Raw genomic sequence first — 23729 nt, forward strand, 5'->3', positions numbered from 1 at the left:
CTCCCCCCATTCCTCCCATTAGGGAAGGTTTAGGCTGGATGTTAGGAAAAGGTTCTTTACCCAGAGGGTGATTGAGCAGTGGAACAGGCTCCCCAGGGAAGTGGTCCCAGCACCAAGCCTGCTGGAGTTCAAGCATTTAGATAATGCTTTCTGGCACATAAGGTGATTCTTGGGCTTGGTCCTGTGCTGGGCCAGGAGCTGGACTTCGATGATCCTTGTGGATCCCATCCAATTCAGGCTATTCTATGATTCAAATCATAAATGTCATGAAAAGGCTGGACAGGGATTGGTGTTCACTGTCTCTTCGTGTGCAAGAACTAGCAGGAATCAAACAAAGTTAGTAGGAACCAAAAAAAAGATTCACAAAAAAAAGAAAAAGAAGTGGTTTGTCACACACTACATAAAATATTTGTGAAAATTCTTGCCAAAGGATATCGTGGAATGTGCAAAGCTTACAAGAATTCATGGAGAAACTGGGCAAGCTCACAGAAAAGCTTTAACTGAAGGTCATTAGGTATAATAAACAACATCTTGCCCAGGAAGTCACTGAGATGCAGACACTGGATGCAGCTATAGTATTAGAAAGAGGTGTCGGTATGGGCTTGTCCTGATCTTACTCTTCCTTAGGAAATAGTTTACAGTCGTTGATGGAGTAAAAATACTGAAGTATGTGGACCTTTGATATGACCTACTATAGTTCTTCTTGCACACAAAACACTTACTCAAAGAGGGTTATACTATACGTTGCATGCACATGCTTTCACTTGCTTAGATCTGGGCAGAAGCAGGACTACTGAACATAAAAAAAAGAAAAGAAAGTACAAGTCAACATTTAAAGAAGTGAGCCAGCAAAGACTGCACATTCAGACACATTCTATAAAATGAAATAGAGTATGTTTTTATGTTTTTCCCTGAAGCTAAGTATTGGGTTACTTTGGTTTATCCCTTTATATACATTTACTATCCAGCAGCATTTATATTTAATATCTACCAGTATTTGAGAGACTACCTCCTAATGAGATGGAACCCTAATCCAGAGAGCAACAACTATTTATTTGCAAGACATTAGTTAGGCTTTTGCCTTTGGCTAACGATCTGGAGGCTACAGCACATGAGAAGTATTCAACGTGAGAAGTTATATATGAAAGAAAACAAGGTTAATTTAAGAATATAATGTTCTAAAAAGAATGCACAGGCATTTTTTGCGCTAAATTTCACCTGTTTAATGATTGGAAATGTATTCCCAAAACTACAACTACTGAAGAGATATGAAGGCAAAAAACATTGACCACTCTGTTGCCAGGAAACAGTAAAATACGATCTGAAACAAACAGTGTTTAAGTTATAACTACAATATGTGAACCTCAATTTTTGAAAATCTTTGCAGTCAGAGAGGAAGAGTAAGTTAAACCATACTCTCAGAGCTGTGTGGACATTGTTTGCAGCATCAATTATTATGTGGAGGCTTTAGGAAGGAAACAACTACAAAATTGGCTGAAATTTTGCCTCCACTGGAAGCACGGGAACAAGTTACTGGCAAGAAAAATGTGACAGGGTGAAGAATGCCACTTGAAGCTTTCTAAGGAGTCATTTCAAGTAATGGGGGGAAAAAAAAAACCAACAAAAATCCACAGAGAGTTATAAAAAATACTGTCTGTATCATGTAGGTGGGGCAGTGCCTACTGTTACAGAAAAGTAATTGTCCTTTATGTGTAGATAGGTTCATAAAGAAAATGAAAACTGTGACTAAAACATATTAGGACACTTGCAGTATCTTACAGGGGCAGCAATGTTAGTTTATGCTCAAGCTGACTTTGCCCTGTTACTTCTTGTGCTAGCACAACTGCTAAGCCTTACCTGTGAAACGTGTCAGGAGGTCTCCCAGCAAGGAACAGCCACAGCACTCTACAGTCTGTGGGGTTGATTTGTACTCAAAGGGGTTCCTGCCATCACAACACTTTATCCAGCAGCTGCTTTGGACAGCCATTTCTCCCTCTTCAGACAGTGAGGCTGCTTCCTCTTCCCCCATTTATGTGATATGAGGTACTGGTGTACTCTTCTTCACTGAAAAATGCCAAGACCCTAAGCAAATTAATTCCAAGAACAAGGAATTAATTCCTTACCAGGAAACCCCTATTTTATATGTGTCCTCTTCTTACATCGTTCTCAAAATATCTGACAATAGCCACTCTGAGAAACAACACATTTTAAGGTTAGATGGATCTGTGATTTTTGATTTTCTACAACGTTCATACACTGGGTCAGAAAAAGGTTGATAGGTTTGCACAAACTACAACATCCCCCCCGTATTGCTCCAGAGACATAATGGCAAATAGATGAACAAAGATTGCCAAAGCATCCTGAGAGGACAGTTTTCAAAAAAAAGAACTCAAAGGACATCATATACACTAGATGATTACAGAGGTTGAGGAGGACCAAAAATTTTATATAGGTACTCCAGAAATGCTCTCAGGAAGAAGCCAGACCTCTATTGAAAAATAGTTTGCTCTTGACAAATTCATCATTTGTCTATGCTCACATTTATGCATATCTATCACTGTCAGGTCTTGAAAGAAACTTATTTACTTAGCATTGCTCTTAAACCAGACAATTATATACAGTATTATGCAAAAAAGACTGAAGCCATCTATAATGCCATACTAGAAATCTTCAGTTGTTCAAACAAATAGTATTTTTCATTCCAACACCTTAATATTTCAGCAAAATTTTAAATCAACTATCATACTAAAAATGAAACTGCATAGAGAAGGCCATTTTCTCCTGCAGAAGAGTTCACTAAAAACCCACTAAAACAAATTCAGATATTTCTGGCCCTTTAAGTCATCCTAGAGTATATTATGAGACCTCTCTGAAACATCAGTGCATTAGTGGCCATTGTATTATAGTAGCTAACACAAGTCAGTCTAATTGTAATCATAAATATAATAAAAAAACTTGTTTTCCACAGCATTTAAGTAGAGTATCACAAAATCACTTTTTAGAATGTATTCAGCCACCCATCATAAACATGGAAATTTGCCTGAAGTGAGAGATGTCTTCTTTCATTTAATTTTAACACAGTTTGTTTATTAATTTCTAACCTTTGCATAGAGGATTTACTTTTAAAACATGAGATTAAGTTGCGAGAAAGACATCTCGTTAAGCTGAGTTGCAACTACCAGTTAAGAGTCATATTAACATATTGTTCCTGACATGTCACTTAGACCTTTACAGACACATTACTCACTGAGAAATGTCTATGACACTTCATGGAGATGGAGGAGAAACAAACATTTAGACAGGTATCAAACATCAATCTAAGAGACAAAATATTATTTGCCCTAATTAATAAATCACATTCAAAAGAATCCCATCAAAATGGTCTCTTCTGAATTAACCTCTGAGACATTTTACTCCATTTATCAGAGAATACAGAGCTCCTTAAGACCCTTGGGGTCATTCATGCAGGATTGAGAATTTGCCTCCCAGCCACTTTTTGTTGCTGCCCTTAATCACTAAATGATTGTGTTTTCTCAAGCACTACAGCTCTTCACCGAAGCCAAGACATCCAGGCCTTGTGCTGCTAGTAGGCTTTTAGGGGCAGCAAGAGACTCTCAGGCATGTTTGTCCTGCACTCAAGTTACCCTGGAATTTAACACCTCCTGCACCCCAACTTGTGCACCTCCCACTGCTAACAAGTCTGTACTGCCTGCTTATGCAGTCTGGATAGCTTCTTTGTACGGGAACATGTGGATAAAGAGACACAGTACACCTGTCCTAATGGTATTCATCCCTGGAGCGCCCATCAAAAGTAAGAGTACTAACACAACTTGATGTCTGCCAATGACAGCTGACTGAACTATAATGCTTAAAATCACTGATATAACTATGAATAAACTTTGATGTGTGTACTTCACCTGTGAAATTTCTGTGATTCAGCCCTTAATCTCTAAGTCAGCTTAACAATGCACAAAGCTTCACATTTCTGGTGCTGCCTAAGTCAAACTCTTACTTTGAAGACCATCATCCTGCTCCTTCCTCACGCATTTCAAACTATCATCCAAACCCGAAGTATGGTTAGATTAATGCATGGCCTGCATTCAAATAACTTTTCCCATATACTTCTCTCTTAATTTCCAATTAATTCCTCCACTGATTCTACAGGTTCCACTGAACTGAACAATTTTATCTTTCTTAACCTCAAAGCTCTCTAGAAATTAAACCTAGATGGTCAGGGTGGGAACTGCATTTCTAATATATTTTCTGGGCTCAGCTCCTGCCACATTTTCACAAAGATATAGGCTTTGATGGTATCACAGAGACTGAGAGCAAGAAGAGACAATGTGGGGTTAGAAAGCAGAATAGTTGGAAGAAAATTTATCCATTCTCAGCCTCACTGCTATCCAACAAGAATTTAAGTAAACAAGATCCATTTACTGCATTTTCAACTCAACAGCTTTTCTGTTGCACTACCATGCATTTATCTAGCTCTTATCATCTCATTTCCCCATGGTGTTCACTTCTAACCACAAATTTCCATTCATATATACTTTCACCTATTGTACCTCTCGCTAAAATGCCCTGCGTATGCTTTCATTCAATTCCTTTTACTATCTGACAAGTTCATCCTGTAACAAGCATAGTAACATATGTGGAAATCTACCTCATATACTTCTCAGCATTTGACAGTAAGATTCAGCATGGCTGGTGGTTTAGCGGATTGCCTTGAAAGAGGAGGAGACAGGAAGATTTGGAAACAATGTACCAAAGGCAGAAAGTGTTTCATGTAAGGGCAATGTTATGGAAAATACTGTCAAGGTCTCTTTAAGGCCATTCCTCTAAAGCTCCTCTAAAACACCTTTTATCCCCAGAGTCAGTTTAGAAAAACAAGATTCTTTATTTGCAATATTTCAACATCCTAAAAAATCATTTACTGCCACATTCTTCATCCCTCAGTTGATGTTTGCTCTCTTCAGTCTTTCTAGCACAGGTCACAATGATGTCCACTATCTAAATAGTGCTTCCTTACATGCTCCAATTGTTGGAAAAAGCAGATTATAAACACTTTATATAAGTCAGAGGTAAACAGACCACATTCTCTCAGATTGTAAATCAAAAGACCTACATCACTGAAGCCAACTGGGATTAAATGGGAAGTCCTTAATTTATTTTTAAATTGGATTAGATAAAGTATTTGTCTTGATGATCTTCCAACCAAATCCACTCTCTGAAGGAAAAAAAAATATCTTAATTTCTTCCTACATATATCCAAGTAGTCAGAATAAAATGGGTTCTTTGCAAGCATCTCTAATGGCATTCATAGATGACAGGCTGGTCAGTCAGATAACACATTCCTGTACAGATTCCTATTCAAAGCTTTTTATGAAAATCATCTAGCAAAAATGTTTAAGGTATTTTTTAAAAGTTAAAGATAATGACTTGCTGTCCTGTACAGATAGAATGAAGGCTACTTGGTTTACTAATGAAAAGCAAATTCCAGTTGCTAGCATCCAAAGCTCAGGCTGGACCAAAAGAACTGTGTCTCTAATTCCATAAGGCATGTTTAATGCTCTAGTTTCTGAATTCCTGGGATAAAACTGCAATCTCCAATTCTCCTTTGAAATTCTGTTTCTAGTCACCTGAGTATATGCATGGTGTGGTTTGGTTTGCTCTGAGGCACATGAAGATGTATAGTGTGAGAAATGAGTTCCAAGACATGTATGTCGGGGCAGGAGGGCCTACCCCAATAAGACCTAGAATCCAATCAGAGAATGCACACAATGCAAGCCATCATCCAAGCTATCATGCAAGTTCGACTGCTGGCACCAGGGTGCTGTCTTGGTGTTGAATTATGCTAAAACTAGCCCAGGTCACCAGACTTCAAATACGTTTACTGCTTTTCGAAGCAGGATTTGACAGATAAGCTGGAAGCTGGCCTGTAAATTTGTGACTAGCAGTCAATCATTTTATACTATAAAAGTCCAGTCCCCTTTCACACAGTCAGGTTCTTCTAACATAACCCTTCTTGGAGAGTGTGTGGAGATTCCTCCCTTGGGTGGAATACTCCCTCGTTCTTGGGTGGGGATGGCCTCCAAAGATACTCCTCAAGGTTGAGAGAAAGAGATCTCCCCACGAGTGTTGGTATGGGTGAGTTACATCAACTGTCTACTAATAATTATTTTCTTTTTGCTAGCTTTAATATATTTTTTCAGTAATTGCTTTGGTATAGTGCACTGTCCTATCTTATACTATACTGCTAGTAGTTTTAGCATTTATATTGTGTAATAAATAATTCTGATTAATATCTTTTATCTGATCATTTTTAATAATAAATGATTCATTTTATATAAATATTCTCATATTGCCAATCATTAAAATCTGCGAGTCAAAAGGGGTTCAATCACACCTCTGTAATTCCTTAAATTTAAATCATTGACATAATCCAAGGCTAAGGTTGGATTCAGCTGCATCTAGACTCCTCTCTGAGAAGGAGTTTAGAAAGCAAGGGAGTCCTTTCTGCACCTCATGACTCAATGGCAGGGCTTGTTTAATAAATTTTGTCTAAGCCTTCCACTCCCACACATGACATATGTGACCTCTTCTCATCTTGGCTCAGACGGACTTACTTTTGCAGTCTCAAATGAAGAAAGTGGTGGTAGAGAGCATTCCCTGTCTCTCTCTCCCCCTTATAAGGTTCTGCTGGCAAAGTCTGAGCCACACTGAAACAGTACAATCTCCTTGTCATTACCTCATGCGGTTTAAAGGTGTTAGTGATCCATCAAGTGGAGTTCTGTGGAGGTTTTATAGAAGATAAGGAGAAGGAAAGATATACTGATGGCAACAACAGACAGAATGCACACCTGCTCTATTGTGGGTATACTCTGCAAGGCAAGCAAGAGTAAGAAAAATGAAGGACATGCTTTAACTTCTAAAACAAACACCAATGGCTGTACCAATCTGAGCCACATACTCATTTTTCAGTGTAGGACTACAGTGAAAGCCTTGGGTTTTTCCAAGCATAAATGTGGCAGCAATTCAAGTTCCTGAGCTGAAAAAAAGCACAGACAGATATAGGGAGCTGACAGAAAGCTATCTGAGGAACAAATGCAAAGTATAAACACATGGATTTCCAGGCTTTATTCCGTCCTTAGCTAGCTAGACATGCAATGAACACCAAGGGCCAAATCCTAGTTCCGCTCAAGTCAGTTGGAGTTTTGCCATTGACTGTAACTGAGCTGTATTTGCCCCTGAAGTCAGAATTTATCATTATTTTCACAGGAAGAGGGCTGTAATACTTGCCTGATGTTTACACTAAATGGAAGTTTCACTGGAGGTTGAGATGATATGCATAATATATGTCTGCTACTCCTTTAAAAATATTTTATTGGAGAATCTTGTAAGCAGGGATGTTTATGAACACAAGTACAAGAGAAGAGTTAGACCCTGTGTGGGTGGGGTGCTGCGTAAACAGAAGTTTCATACAGCAACCATAACCCTCAGTTTCTTCACAGCAGTGTTTGGAATGGTCAAACAGTCGACCTAAAGTCTGGCTTTGTTCTTGGAGCATTCCAGATGATGGCTGCAAACACAGCATAAATGTATTGCAGTCTGTACTGCCTTTGCAACACATGCAGTGGTTTAGGGAAAGCTAATACAAGAGCACCAAACTCTCTTCAGTTCTGACTTACTCCAGACTGAATCCCAGGCAGGAAAAACTGAGAGAATCTGGAGTGTAAACTCTGTTATTTACCAATGTGTCTTCACTCATATTATCACTCCCACATATTTAAGAAAACGTGGTGGTAATAATTTCCTCACAAAACGTTAAAATATCTGCAATCTAGAAATATATTCTTAACACTTTCTCTGTCTTAAGAGGTCATAAAAGCTTCAGGTACGTTCTGACTAATGCAACATATTTGCAGGTGTGCTCATGAGAAAACGCCTTAATCTCGTCTGATAAATTAGAGCTTTCACTTCATTCATCTTGAAATTCCTTATTGTACTAGCCTGCATTTTTCAAAGGGGATTTTGTATTTTCACTCCTATCCACTTGTCTCTCCTCACAGTAATTCACAACTATATCATCTATAAGCTCCACAGACACAGTACTTACTCTCTTCTTATTTGGCAAGATATTAAGGTTTTACCTCTTTAAAAAGTCCTCAATTTCTATATTATCTTTGTTTGACATTTCTGCTGTGACAATAAAACCTAAGAAATTTGTCTGCAAAGTGAAATTAATAAGTTGCAAAAAAGGGATTTTTTTTGGATTTTTTTTTTGTTCTCCTTTATATCTATGAAAAAGTAATTATTCAGCATATGGTAAGAAGTGCATCAATTTTTTTTCTTCAAATACAAAAACATTTCACTGTGAATGCAGTTACTTCTTCAGTGACAGCTTCAAACTTCAGAAACGGAAAATTGTTCCCAATATTATTCAACTATTACACTTCAAGAATAATTATTACTTTGACAATCATAAGGCAGGAAGAAACCTCAGTTTAAAAAGTCTTCTGAAGAACTACATTTATGACTGCTCACACATATTGCTTGACTGCTACACAATGGTTCATTCCTTTTCTGTTTCCAATAGGGTCACATGGAGTATCAGGAGGATTTTTGAATTCCAACTCTGGTCTTAAACAAGTTGCACTTAAAATCATCTCTAACTAGAAAATCACTTCCTATGACTTGTACCAAACCTAGTTAGGCTTAAAAAACCTCTAGTCTGACTTTGCAAAAGACAACAAAGCAACACAGAAAGTTCTAAAATTGCCTGCCTGAGGAGAATTATAAATCTGAATGATCAACATTTGGTTCATATGCAAGATAACAATATAACTGTGAACATATTAGACTAAAAGATAATTGTAATGCTGCAAACTGGCTTTACACACAAAGCTATGTTAATAAGAAAGCATGTTCTTTAGTCTGTCTATTTATAAAGAAAGCATGTAATCATGGATAAAAAGAATAAAAACAACACAGTGCTCAGTTCAGGGATGTAAGTAATGACTCTGCAGCAACAGCTCTATCTGTACCGTATAAACAACAGAGGCATATAAACCAGAAGGTACGAGGATGCTGCTGGAAGCCTGCTGCAGTATCAGCTCCTCCCAGAGCTCACAGTTGTAGCAGCACCTTGGGACAGAGGTATGAATCTACATCCTTTGCTTTATAAATGCCCTGAGTCACCTTCTCATGAATACAGGCCTGTAGGCTAGGCCTACAGAACTGCTCAGCTTTCTATAGCTGAGTGGGTGGTGAGAAAATCAAGCACCTCTTCAATAGGTACAATAACACTGTTGTACTTCGTTCTTGGAGTGGAGCATTTGCAACGGTGGCTGCAATTTATTCCTGCCTTGGAACAATGGACAGATGTAACAAAGAGCTGTGTAGTGGATGCAAGCAGAGCCTACTCAGAGTTTCTCCTAGTTAGCTCATAGTTTTCCCCTTTTCAAGTCTAACATGATTCCCTCCCACTTCCTCTGAGAATGGTTATAGACAAAAACATCTATATAGCTGGGTGTGGCATGGGCATTCCCAGTAACATTTGAATCTCTCCTGTGCCTGAGTGATGTGTCTTCTGACATGCCACACACTGTGTCCAAAATAACAACACTGTTTTCTCCCTTCTTTGTGGTATGGTCTAGGGTAAATATAGCTTAGAAATTTTCAGCAACCGCAGAAACTAAAACATGAGCATCATCCTCCACCTCATGCTGTGTTCTCCTGGCACATTTTTTGTCTTTTTGAATAGGTCTAAAGTTTATTGCAGGGTAACTACAGGATCAAAAGTATTTTATGGCCAGTAATGAGTAAAAGCACATGGAAAAGATGTAAGGCACACTGCTTTGACCTAACCAGCTACTGACTGGCTTCAAAAACCCTGACGACTCCACCTACACGAACTGGGTCACATCCAGGTTCTACAGGCAACTTGAATTCCAGGATTTGCAAATTACTCCACTTTTCTATCACAGTAATTTTAATTTAAATGAGCATTTCTTTGTATTTTGCTACTTCTAAAGTGAAAACAAAGAGAGAAAAAAATTGATCTCACAGCATCATACTGAAACTTTACTAATCGAGTCAGGTGAAATATTTCTGGATGCATTATCTTTCTGTTACTTGAACTAGTGGAAGAATTGATACCACACATATGATTAGCATAGGCTAATTAGCATGAAGCACACGCAGGTTTTCATAGTTATTTGTTAACTTTGAAGAAAACTACGATTCATAAATCCTGGACCACATTTACAGCTCTAAAAGGGAGAATTTTTTACCAGAACCAGACTTTTCTCCTGCTTTTTTTTCAAGGACAGCCTTGATGACTGACCTTCCATAGTCTGGGCCATTCATAACTGTCTCCAGATCCCAGACTTAGTCTTGACTGTGCTACCTCAGTCACAGTTCTGCTAACTCATTTTCTGAATCCTAGTCTTTCCTTTTCCTTCTAAAAGCAGTAAGTGAAATAATGAGAAAGTAAGTTTGAAGTCTTATCTTCTATTAAAATCAACAGAATTAGTATGAATCAAGGGATTTCTTTTTTCCTGACAGATTATTAAACAGATAAATTCAACTGGCAAATAGAAGCAAACATTTAACAGCACACCCAATTTTAAACATTTAGTTCCTGAGAATAGCCAGGAATTTTTAACAATAAAAAGATAAAGGTGAATGGCAGAATGGAATAACACAGTACTGAGATAAAAATTCTGGCCTTATCATTTGAGTTTCTGTAACAATTGTTGACAAGAAAAAGTAATAAGAGCAAATGCAAAACATTTCAGGCAACCTTGCCTGAAACTAATGCAGATCAATGGCAGTTACTCAGAGGGTGAAGTCTGTATCACTGATTCATCCTAACAAATCCAGCAGCAATCACAAGAAAGACCAGAAGATCCATTTGACCCAGATACATACAAACCTGTTGTTTGTCAGAATCCACATGGACAGTAGTGCTTGTGTTGTTCCAACTGCATACTTAAGAATGTTTAGATTTTTAAGCTCAGAGTTACAATGCACCATAGAAATGCACTGTTCCTGAGACACTCTTTTTTTCCAGTAAACTTGGTTAATAAATGCTATTTGCCAGATATTGTTGTTACTATTAATATTAATCATACTTTTGCTGCGTCTAAAGAGGAGTAAGACATTTTACTAAGTACTTTGCACACAGTGAATAGAAATAGTGTCTTTGCCCTAGAGGTGATGCCTCCAATACCCCTTACTGAAGGATACACCTTTGGTTATTTGCATTAGCAACTGCTCCCACCACCTACTGAAAATTAATAGTATCATCTATTGAGAAGCTAATCCGACTGAAACATTTGGTTGCACTGCTTTTCCAGTTCTGTACATTCAGGAGCAGCACAACAATGCATCCTCCAGAGGTACAACCTATATACCAAAAACTTGCACTTTTAAAAGGTATGAAATATTTTGTGGTTCTCAACGGTTTTTCCTTGAAGAATAGAAGAAAAAAAAAAAGAAGGATCCTTCAAACTGTTGGGATTATGAATCTTCAGCCCACAAATCCATTTCCCCCTCCCTGCCAATAGTATCGGAAACAAAGTTTCTAAACAAAGTCTTCAACAAGACAGATTTATTGCCCTTTACAAGCACAGCAGGCAAATTATAATACAAGAATTTGTTTTTAAGCAAAATTATTCACTATCATCCTTGAACTTGGCATTACAACACCACTTGGTGGATCAGGATTACTTATTTTTGCTGTTTGGTCACATGCAGTTACCTATGTATTTCCCCATTATCTATCCCACCCCAGCTTTTCCTTTCAAACAAGCGTAGACAATTCACATTATAAATAGTAACAATTTAAGATGACAGAGTTCACTTTGGATAAAAGAATTAGCTATTGCAAGCTGTTGCTAATTTTCTGCTTTGGCATATGTTCCGCAAGCTTGCATGGAGGCTTTAAGCTTAAATCTCTCCTATAAGCTCTGTAAAGCTTTAATTGGCTTTTTAACCATAAAATCCCCACCATTTTTTTTCCTTCTGGTTTGATGGATTTGCTGGCTTTTAAGTCTAATTCAAGCTGCATTCTGCATTTTGTATCGTTGCTTCTTTTATACACAGACTAGTCCAAAATTATCTTCATATGCAAATATATAAATCAGTACTGGTTTCCTGTACCACCCAAAGAATTGCTAAAACTTCCTTGTATTAGGTGGTGGGTGCTCTGCAAAGCACCTTGATCCCCTCTGGACAAATGGGCATTGCTCAGTATTTCCTGCAGCAAAGGTCAGGTCTGCAGGAACCATCAAGCCACAGCAGATGCAGACAAACTGGATGTCAATCTCACTTGAATTAGCCTGCCAATAGCACTGCCTGACCAATTGAATTGAATCAAAATGTTTTAAGAAACTGAGACTGTGTGCATTCTTCATTGCAGACAGCTTCAATACTACTGCCATTATTAATACTAAATCTGAAAGCAATGGCACAGCAAGATGGCACTAACCTGACTAAGTACCTACAGGATCACAGAATCATAGAACAGAATCACAGACTCATCTGGGCTGAAAAAGACCTCAGAGATCATCGAGTTCAACTCTTGTTCCAACACCACCATGTGGCACTAAGTGCCACATCCAGTCTTTTCACTTCATCTCACAGTCCCTCCTGATAGCTCATCTCCTAGGGAGAGGCCCTTGCACCTCTTAGAGGATAGACAGTAGATATCACACCACAACTCACACCAGAGAGGAGCACCTCACACAGATCCTGGAGCTCTGGTACCTGTGCTCTCCAGCTCCATTGCTTTGCTCAGCCTTCCTCTTCCTCACACATCCACAAAATTACTCTGGCCTGGCTGGCAACAACAGGTCCTGGGCAACATCTGGTCTCTGACAGGTAATGAATTACACTGACCTAAGTCACCTGCTTTCTTTCAGAGCCAAGGCAAAGGCGCTGTGCTGGGAGATGGTGCAGCTTCTGCTGTGTGCAGATCTGTTTGTTCACCTTGAATTCCCCAGGAGCTTTCTGGCAATGTTATTAAAATTACCAGGGAAACTGCTCTGACTGAAAATTAGCAGCAGCACCCCAGGTATGTCTGTACTCATGAGGATGTGAATGGATTATTTCTGCTGCTGGAATACTTCTACTGTTGGGAAAAGCACAATTAATTACAACTGTTATTCAACATACAAGATCATCTATTAAAAGCCACCTACGAATAACCTCATTTACCAACACAAGTTTTTCTTATCCCTGAATCATCTTCCTGTGAGCAGATGCCAGATGCTTTATAAAAGAGTTTATGAGCCTACAGATTGAAGTCTAGAGGGAAAATCCTGCTGACCAGTCATATGAGATAAAACCCCACAGCTGCTGAGTAGCATGTCCTTAAAGTATTTGCTGTTCTTGATGCTGAAGGACAACAGTGTCTCAGACAGGTCCCAGACTTTCAAATCAAACCTGCAGCACAGAGGTACCGCTTTTGCAGTGCAGTTTGTTTAAGCAAATCAAAGGAGATGGCAATGCTACATCAAACAGCAACGGAACAGTAAAACGAAGATAAGAAAAAATATAGCAAGTGGGGAATGTGTAGACAAGGAAAAAGATGGCCAGGAGGCAGCTGAACAGCAAAGAAAACAAAGGCAGCAGAGGAGGGAAATGACTGAAAAAAACAAAGAGCAGTGATTGCACCTAGTCAGCTCCAATCTTTTGAAATTACTCCTGTTTAAAAAAAATATTTATTGAATCTTTTTTCAAAGCCTTAAATTATAGGAACAATTGTACTGCTCCAATTCTAGATAAACACCTATAATGAAGGGAATTGAAAAAGCTGTGTTGCTTAAGTGTTGCTATTGCTCAATAATGTCACCCCATTTACAAAAAAAAAACCCCAATCCCTGTGGGCCAAACAGACACTACCAAAACGTTACTCACATTATTATTCCTAAAGTCTTGATTTTCAGACTTTTAGCATAGTTATGGTGAGCTTCTGAAATACAGAGTGATTTGTTTAAGAACCTTTGAATGACTTCTGAATTCATACTCAAACACATTGAGGAAAATTTCCAAAAGCACTTAGGCGACATGGAAGCACAAGGCCCAGGACTCTCACATTCTTCCCTGACATGCAGAAGTGCAGAATACTGCATAGCAATAGTGGCTACAAATACACCTCACAGCATTTACTTTCAGCTTTGCCTGTAGTGTTTCTGGGATACCAACACTAATGAAGCCCTGGAACTGTATTTTGTAGCTTGGACAAGCATTTTAAACCAAAAGGTAGTAAAAAAACACTGCCAATCTGAAGCTTTAGAAAGATCTATACAATCTGAGGCTTTCACAATTAGAAAAGTTAATATATAGACATTATACATTTCAGTTCACAAAACAAAGAAAACAATGAGACTACAATATTCTCTTTTTTAAAATCACAGTTTTATCCAGGCTGTAAAAGTGTGTGGAAGGAATTCACTTGCAAAATACAAAGGCTAGTTACAAAGCACAGACTTATAAGAATGACTGCATTGTGGGGCCAGGGATGAATACTCACTTGACAAGCTGGTTGTTAAGTACCTGTCAGAATATTAGGAAAGTTATACTGCCCTATATATTTCTTCTTACCAGCAGAAGAACTCGACCAAGAAAAAAAAAAAAGCTATGGTTTTTGTCTTACTCTACACTGAAAAAAAGTAAAACCAAGCTTAAGCAAAGAAGGAAGGGCTGATGGCAGCATCAGATAGCAAGTACATTAGTAAACCAAAGCCTTTCTGCACACATTACAGACCTACAGACCATCTTGACACAACTACAGCAAAATGAATTTTCAATATTGAGTTTTCATACATATTGACAGTTTCATTTCCATTTCTTTAGTATGAGACTAATTTTTAAAATTTCCATTATTTTTTCACCATTTCATCACTCAAACTCTCCTTGGGATTAAAGCCAGAGCAGAGGAATCTGGCATTACTCCTGTGAATCACTAGGCACCTGTTACAGTTCACTCTCTCGCCATCCCTAGGCAATGCCATAATTTCCCTGGGTGATTATGTACTTCTCTTTCCTGGTTCACCTGCCACTCAATATAAAAATTGCTACACTAGGGAAAGCAGAAACAGCTGTCCTAACACCACCTGAGTTTGTGCTGTCTCACCAACCCCTTGATGGAAAGGCTGGATGCTGTTCAACAAGCTTAACTGCAAGGTCCTGAGTGCTGGAAGGAAAACCCAGTAATGCTAATATGGAGTAAGCAGTATTTCTGTAGAAATGTGAGCTGTTGTGGATCATAAGGTGAACAGAAGTCACCGAGACCATACTGTTGCCTGGGATGTATAAAGAGAGAGATCTGGAGGCATAGTGGGTGAGGCTATGGCTGGGAGGGTGTCCCCAGGCACACAGAGTGACCCATCTCCAGCATCCTCCAGCAATCAGAGATTCACACATGCAATGTGAGCCTAGGCACAGCAACCAGCATGCATCTCACTGCTGGGTTAAGTGCCATGTGGGCATGCAGTCCTGCAACCTGAGCAGCTCCTTGGGAAAGGAGCTGCACACATTCAGCACAGGTAAAGTCATGGCTGGAGTAGCTGTCAATCACAATGCAGACCACCTGGACAGAACCCAGATGATCAGAAGTCAGGCAGCAGGGACCTACAAATAGATGTCAAAATACACGGAGAGGAGACAGAGGTAGAGATATTAACAGCCTACCAAAACACGAAAAGCTGCTGCAAGCAGGAAGGGAATAATGGTCTGCAGTCATGGGGGGAAGAATAAAAAGAAGTGAGCTTCAGTCACAGCTAGATAGATCCAGGCTTGATGTCTGTGATGAACTATTCATCACCTTGACAGGTGTCTAATGAGACAATAGCAAGCACAGGCATAGCCCAGGTAAACGCTAAGAGGCACTGACTCAAAGTTCAATGAAGTTGCTACAAAGATGACTACCCTTCCACACATTCTCCTTAGCAAGGCTGGCTACACAACCAGCAATTTGTGCGAGTGCTTCTATGACCGACTGATTTATCAGTTAATGATGCCTGCCTTCTGCAGAGGGCAACAAGTGCAGAAGGAGGTAGATGTGTTCATCTGAGCAGAAACCTACATTAGTAGAGGTGGTCTTCCATTTCGGACTACCGCCAGTGACAAAGAAGCATCAGTGCTCCCAATTGCTAGTGAAGAACAGTGTTCTCTGCTTTTTCTCCCCTGGTTGCTGGGCAACCACAGAATCTTTTACATCTGTAAATGCCACAAATATCTTATTTTGAGCCATTTTAATATTCAGCCTGGTGAAGAGCTGATTCATCAGCACTTTTCTTCAGATGGATATAATTAAGCTTTGCACTGTAGCGTATGCCTCTGGAGTTGGTAATAGGTTGAAGGTACAGTAGATGAAACAACAGTAGGAAAAACACAGGTTGAGCATCATTGGAAAGGGGACTGACACATTGTTCATTCTTCATCCTCACGTGGGCCAAGCCTGTATCACAATGGCACTTAATAGAATGGGAATCCTTAGATATATACATGGAAATTTTTTGCATGCTTAAGTTATTCTATTTCTATCTGGATAACATGTATGAGAGACTAATAAACATAAAAGGTACATGACTGATGTAACAGTCATGACTAAAATTACTGGCAGAGTAGAGCACGCATAATTTCAATCCTGTTTAGTATCTCCCAACATCTCTTGAAAAAAACAACAGACAAGCCCAATTAATAACCCTGTGGACGTATACTTCTACCATTACCACTACATGGCACCAATTATCAATTGCAGTGTTCCACACTATCAATAACCTCATCTATTATAACAGTAAATAATCTAGCTCCTCCACAGCTTGTCAAACTACTAGCAGATGTTTTGTGGCAATCTTGCTGTGGGGGTGTAAGATTTTCACTATATCCAGTTCTTTTTTTCTGCTGTGCTGCCTGCCCTACCACACAGCAGCTAAAGCAAATACACACTTGTGGCTCACTCCTTCCCACACAAACTTTGGTTTTAAGCATCTGAGCTGAAACTGCCAGTGACACCAGGTTTGAGCAAAGAAAGTGCACTGCAAATGGGACTGTGCTGAGGGGGCTTACATACTAACAATTCTTGCCAAGTCTGCCATAGGGTAGGAGGCTACGGGTAACAGCATCTAAAACTTCTGCACATAGTGTGCCTAAGCTATGCCCTAAACCTCTCACAATTGCTCAGCAAAGTTATAGTAGTTACTGGTTTGAGGAAGTGAATGGAAGATAGGAAAGTACTGGGTTTGTTTGTTTGCTTAAAAAAGTCTTTAAGCCATCACCACTTCCCTCAGGGGTACTGGGCACTTAACTGATCAATTTGTGTTTATTTAGTGCTTTTGAAAACCCCTTTCTGCACACTCATAGTTCTTGGTGTTGGCTGTTCTGCAAACCAGGAGGATTCTACCACTGATGCTTAAGAGGAACAAAACTACATCAAGGGAAGAAACTGTAAGAACCATTATCTTCTCTTTTAAGTCTTCCAAGATGATGCAGGATGCCAAAGCTTCTTTACATTTTTCCTGCAATGTCGTGTCATATATGTCAGGTCTTTCTCATACAAGCACACTTTAGTGTACAATAAGTCATATTAAGACAATCCACAAAATATAATGAAAATGCAAATGTTTCAAAACATCTCATATAAGGGATAAGAGAAAAAAGCTATTTATTTAATATTCCAGGTTGTGACCTCATTGACCTACATGAAACAGTACACCAAAACCTTACCAAAGCAAGATTTTGCTGCTGACTTTAAGAGAAACAAATGGAGTAAGAGTCAAGCAAAATACTCCTTGAAATTATTTCCAAATAATTTTTAAAAAGGAAAATCTAATTTCCCCATCAAATAGCAAGATAAAAAATGGGCACATGTAATACTTGTACGAAAAAGTGGGAGTTTTATATGTGATCTCAGTTGATTGATCTTAGAACTCTCCACACTTGTATTTCATTTTAATGACAACCAGGCAAAACAGATTCGCCTCTAAAGCAAAGTCGACATTTTAAAAAGTTAACTACAAGTTCAGTTTTGACATTGCATTAAAAACTAAAGCCACTGATTAGGAATATATTTTAGCTAAAAATAAAGCCTTTTATTTTAAATATTCTTCTTCAGAAAGGAGAAAGTCTACTAGCCACAGAAACTGCCCCAAAAAACCAAACATCAATATTTTTTACCACGTCCTTAATTTTTCTAAGCAATGATTTCTGATGAAACTCACAAGCTCAGAGGTTACAACATCCTCCACAGAAAAATTGAGTATCTTAAGAGTAATCGGACTGCCTAGGAAATACAGCAATATCCTTCTATTAGGAAATGAGCTAACCTGATAGGGAGCCTCTGCAAGCCTGAAGTAAAAATAACATCTGGTCTCAACCTCAGGACAAAGAGGTATGCAATCAGTCATGATTATGAGCAAAAAGTATTTGTTAACTTAAATGGCTTGGAAAACAAAACAAGCTTGGCTATTTGCAGCAAATGTGTAGGGAGGCTCTCTCTTTCCTTGAGTTGCTCAGGCTTTCAATGTCCTTGATCCCTTTGCTTTGTCTCAGCCTATGCCACCTGGATGTAAATCTATTCTAGCTCCTATACATCAAACTGCCTTTTAATAACTTACAAGATCCTGTGGGAAGACACAGCTTATTTATACGCCTGCAAACAGTGCAGGATCTATTTTTTAGATCCTATTTTTTACCATGTCATTGGTAGTACACATCAGCTCCTCCTCAAGGTAGTTTCCTGTACAATGACGGTTCAGTAGTTGCATTACAAATGATGTGGTGGCTGCTAGCAGACCAAAGATGTACAATTCCAGCCAGGCCTCCTCAAGCATTTTCTTTCAAAAGGTCCAATGCTTCACAGGCAGAAAAGCACATCACATAATCTCCTGAATTTGTTTCTCTCAGGCAATACTGATTCTGATAATCTATGTAGAAAACAGCAGAATCATGGTCCTTTTACTATTTCCAGATACATGAATGCTGAATTAAGCATGAGTGTTGTGTTTCTGTCCCTTTTTTATTTCTTAAGCAAGCTAAATACTGTATTAATTTCTGCTATTCTTCACTTAGAACATGACTCCCTCCAGCCACCTAACACAAATGATGTTTTTTTCCTTTGGGCTCACTCAAGTTTGACAATATACCACAGAGATGGTGTCCAGAACCAAACTAAGCATATATGCAGTTCAATTCTATCATTGCCTCAATTACCTTTTTGCCAGGATGGGCTGACAATGCATGAAAACTCATATTTTCCTCCACTAGTGTATCCCATTATAAATTCATGTCTACAGTATTTTTGCTACTCTCAGATGACCATTGGTATTGCTGTGTCTCAAGCATTTTCTCTTTCTAACAAATACTTGTGCAGAAAAATCTCTTTCTGAAGTTGTATAAAGTAAAACTCTCACAAGTGTGGATGTAACTTAGCACTTTTCCAAATTCAGCTTTTATTTCTGTCCATATTTCTAAATTGTCTTGGTCTTTTTATATTACTTCACTGTCCCTACTGATGTTCTGTAGAATTAGTGTTAAATGTGTAATTGTATCAGCAACATACTACTTTCTCCAGTGATTCTTCTCCCTATTTAATCGGAGATGCTGTGCTGAATTTCAGATTGATTAAAAGATACCATTCATTTTAAGACAAGATTTCCTATCTTTTGATAACATGTCAACCAAAGAACAACTAAAGTACTTTTGTTCTTTTAAAATTGTGGCTGTTACAGCATTAATTGTATTCTGTTACCTGATTAGGAGATCATCTTCACAGGTACCAATGACTGTGTAATAAGATAAAAAAAAAACCCTACCACAAACAACAAAACATCAAATAAACAAAAAGCTGCCATACAAATTCCAGCAAAACCCAATATGTCAATAACATAACCTGACTGCACCACAGAACTACATCCTCCACATCCCCTTGGCCTATTCATAACAAAACTGTGTTAAGTCATGAAAAATAAATAATTCCTTTACACTATTTGAACTAGATGATTTCATCAGTTCTAAAACTTAAGTTACAGAAATTCTACACAATAGTTTCGGCTGGCATCTGATAAATATTCAATTAAGCAATGATATTAAACCCCAAAATTACTTGTAAAGAATAGCACTGCTGGTAAAGCATAATGCTATTAACACTCCTGTGCAGCAAAGAAGAAATTTAGAATCCAGCACTTGACATGCAGGTCAGACCTTCCGGTTGCATTAACAGCACAGATATATTGAGACTACAGGTTACAGCGTCTCCAAGCCAGACGTAGATTCTGAAGGAAAGACTGTAAGACAGAAGCAGGAAGACTGCAATAGAAAAGTGGACATAATGCATAAGATCCACTAGGATCAAGGGCACTGATTTAGGCACATACCTAACTGCTTCCACAGGAAAATTGTTTTATGCATATAACATTGACTGCAGAGTAAAAAACCCCAAAACAATACTAATAATAATTTAAAAATCCCAACTATCTAGTAAACCCTAAGTTTTAAGATATTAAAGGGAAAAATAAAGAAGAACTGAGGTTCTTCTAAGACAAGAAAAATAAGGAAAGCAATAAATAGAAACTTCCAGGTGAAAGTCTAAACGAAAGTAATTTTATTTTTGTCTCAGTGATTAAACAGATCACCTAAAAAGTCTGTTAGAATTAGAAATGATTCTGTCTTTCCCTGTTAATAAAGAAGAGACCTTAAATCTTAGGTTCCCCTGTACTCAATGAAAATGAAATTACAGATGCTTTACATAAGATGGAAACATGCAGAGACAGTCAAACAGAAGGTGCTAGGAAAAATACAAAATATAGCAACAGAGCAGAAATAGCAAAAAGGAAAGAAGAACAAAACCAATGTCAGATAAACCTTCTTACAGTGAATTTATCATAGTGACCAAGGGAACAAAAGGCAAAGAATTTAATGTGAAACTATAGAAGTTAACTAGATACACTGTTCTATGGTATTTTTTCTTTTCCTATTGAATCCAATAATGTCATAATTTATATTAAGCAGTATAGAAAAACTGAAGAGGAGTACATGGGTAAATATATTTAAGAAAACACCAGAAATGTTGATAACTTCATCTAAACTGTAACACTCTTTCAACAGAAACCAAAACTTTTCTCACTGTTCACAAAGTATTGCAGTGACATGTCCAAATAATGATCATCTCTGAGTTTGCTGCTTTAGCCAACAAACAAAATTAGTAGGGTCTCAAAATTCCAGAAAAAGCCAAATGAAGTAAGGTATTTGACTTGAAAAACAGCATTTAAATCTATCCGCACTTACTACAGAACTGCTCTTACCAAAGGGGGTAAAATTATAATAATAATAATAAAAAAGATATCATCTGCACAAGTTGGAATGAAAGGAAAACATTTTCAGGTACTGACAAAAAGAATCTGGTAAAGAGATGACTAACATGACAAAAAGCAAACAAACAAACAAATAAAAAACCCCAGTGTCTTTTATTCCTTCTGTACAAACCACGAAGTCTGCTTAGAAGGGGTGTTAAATAAAAGATCACGAAGAGTGTTTCTCCTCATATTAAATAACTGTAGATTCCTCAGGTTTTGATGAATAACTGAAAAATAATGAGTGTGTGAAATCACGACAGAATAAACACAGTAGCTTCTGACTTGGTTCGTTCTGATTAAAGACAAAGGAACTTAAATCAGATTAAATAAAATTCTTTGTTTACTTTTCATTTCTGCTTAAACCTGTTTAATATATACTCACAACAATGGATGGGATAAGCTCACACTGAACAAATCCTGCAGTACTTTGGGGGATCCTTCAACCAAAACAACAAGCCTTGGTCTTCCTGACCATAGAGAGCAAGAAAGAAAAAAACAAAACCAACAAAAACCAACCAAACGAACAAAAAAGAAAGAAGGCACAGAAGATTAAAGAAATCCTGAACTGATTTCTTTTTGAGACAGAGAGGTCATGAAACTTGGAAGGTTTACAAGTAAACCTGTTTTTCCTTGGACTTAACTGTTAACTCTTAAATCCAGTTATTTTCATCCATGGAAGATCAGGCAGGACCATGTATAGAGACCAATAATCAAAGGAAGATAAATGACCCATAGTCGGAAGACTATGGTTTAAATGAGCAAGGCTGCCACAGGGGAATAGTCTAGAGGCTAACAGGGCAATCCACCATCACCACTCCCACTGTTGGCTCCAGGAGACAACTGATGCCCTGGATTTGGCAACCATTTCCTCCATCTCAGAAACCCTGCAGACAGGCAAAGTCTCCTCAACATCATCACACCTAGCTCTAGTAGCAACATCAACCTCTGCCCTGTCACATCACCCACACTCCTCCTCAGTGGGCTGCATGAACCGCAGAGAGCTCCCTCTGATGGCTGTGGAAGCACCTCTGCGTGGTCATGCTCTACTCACACCATTTCCTTTTTCTTAATGTCCACCTGGACATGAACTGACGTCTCAGCGCCAGGAGGCAGCTCATATGGCACTGGAGCGGGCCAGCACACACCTTGGGTAACTCCACAGCCATGGAGGACAGAAACTGAAGAGTCCCTCCATGGGCAGGTGCCCAAGCACATTCATAGCATAGGTGATAGGATCTCTGAAAGAAACCCCTCCAGTGGCCAAAGCAAGCCCTCAGTATATAGGTACTTCAAATGCACCAGGCTGCAGCCTCTCTGCCAGCTCCTCCACAGGCTGTAAACATACCTGTTGCTCTTTTCCCCTTACACTCATATAAATCCACTCCCCATCTGAGGTCCCATCACTGTGGGACTATCCAGGAGAACTGCTAAACGTGGAAGGTACTGGAGCATGTCCAAAGAAAGGCAAGGGAGCTGGTGAAGGATCTAGAGCACAAGTCTTATGAGGAGCAGATGAAGGAACTGGGATTGTTTAGACTGGAAAAAAAAGGAGGCTCAGGGGAAACCTTATCACTCCCTACAACTATCTGAAAGTTGGTTGTAGTAAGATGGGGTTTGGTCTCTTCCAGGTAAGAAGTGATGAGAGGAAATGGCTTCAAGCTGTGCCAAGAAGGTTTGAATAGAGTATTTGGAAATATTTCTTCACCAAAAAGGCTGTTAACCATTTGAACAGGTTGGCCAGGGAAGTGATCGAGGTAATTTAAAGGTCTGTAGATAGGGTGCTTAGGGGAGTAGTTTAGTGGTGGACTTGGCAGTGCTGGCTTAATGGTTGGATACAATGATCCTAGAGGTCTTTTTCAATCTGAATTATTCTATGATTCTATAATTCTAGGTTTTAGTCACGTTCATGCGCAAAGCACTACAGGGCAATGTTCACCGAATTCCTCAATGCCTCCGCAATGCTCTGTCCAAATATCTGTACAGCCATTCCCCACCTTCCCCTGCGACCTCTTTTCACGTGTTTTAATTAATCTTCAAGCTGCTTCTTTTCATTTTTGTTAATACAACACAAAGAGGGATAGTAAGGCAACTTGTTGGCTAAGGCACTGCTGGCATCTGTCCCAGTGGAGAAAATCAGTATGATCAGTGCCCAAGAAAAGGTGCCTGTTGAAAAGTATAAGCAATAGCATGAGCAAGCACAGTGTGCTGACTCTCCTCATGTATGGTTCAGACAGCAGATATATATGGGCTCAGCAGGTCAGAGGCTGCTTCTAGACTAACACCAGCAACACAGCCATTCTCTAAAAATGTCTTGTTCCTCTCCAATACGTCCTTTTTTTTTTTTTTTTTTTTGGTTTCCTGATGTCC

At 38.7% G+C, this 23729-nt stretch overlaps 1 protein-coding gene and 1 long non-coding RNA gene across 2 annotated transcripts in view; both read right to left on the reverse strand.

Moving 5' to 3' along the window:
* Window positions 1–23729, reverse strand: part of SLC35F3 (solute carrier family 35 member F3) — a 171184-nt gene that overhangs the window by 124367 nt on the left and 23088 nt on the right. The window lies entirely within an intron of this gene.
* On the reverse strand, window positions 1557–22969 carry LOC116784921. The gene is made up of 3 exons (XR_004356296.1): window positions 22796–22969; window positions 5216–5225; window positions 1557–1568 (listed from the first exon to the last, which is right to left on the reverse strand). It is a non-coding gene; the product is annotated as an uncharacterized LOC116784921 (long non-coding RNA).

The sequence above is a fragment of the Chiroxiphia lanceolata genome, chromosome 3 (assembly GCF_009829145.1).
Source record: "Chiroxiphia lanceolata isolate bChiLan1 chromosome 3, bChiLan1.pri, whole genome shotgun sequence".
Lineage (NCBI taxonomy): Eukaryota > Metazoa > Chordata > Aves > Passeriformes > Pipridae > Chiroxiphia > Chiroxiphia lanceolata.